The sequence below is a fragment of the Phaethon lepturus genome, unplaced genomic scaffold (genome assembly GCF_000687285.1).
Source record: "Phaethon lepturus isolate BGI_N335 unplaced genomic scaffold, ASM68728v1 scaffold47945, whole genome shotgun sequence".
Taxonomy (NCBI): domain Eukaryota; kingdom Metazoa; phylum Chordata; class Aves; order Phaethontiformes; family Phaethontidae; genus Phaethon; species Phaethon lepturus.
This window is the reverse complement of record NW_010542124.1, coordinates 399-670: the sequence shown is the minus strand read 5'-3', so window position 1 is coordinate 670 and position 272 is coordinate 399.

Sequence of the window (272 nt, the reverse complement as noted above, 5' to 3'; positions counted from 1 at the left end):
CTGGTGTCCTGGCACCCCATCCTGCCCACCCTATGTCCCCACAGCTGTGGGCAGGCAGCTGGGGGGCACCCGCAGTGCTGGGAGAGGATCTGTGCCATGGCCCGCGGGGCGCTGCAGCAGAACGTGGAGTTGGAGCTGCACTTTGCTGGCAAGGAGCTGACGCTGGTGAGGGCAGGCACGGGTCGGGCACAGTGGGGTGCACCCAGGGTTGGGTGCCCCTCTTGTCCCGCTCCAGTGCCACATCCTGGGAGAACGTGCCTCCCGGTGCCGGC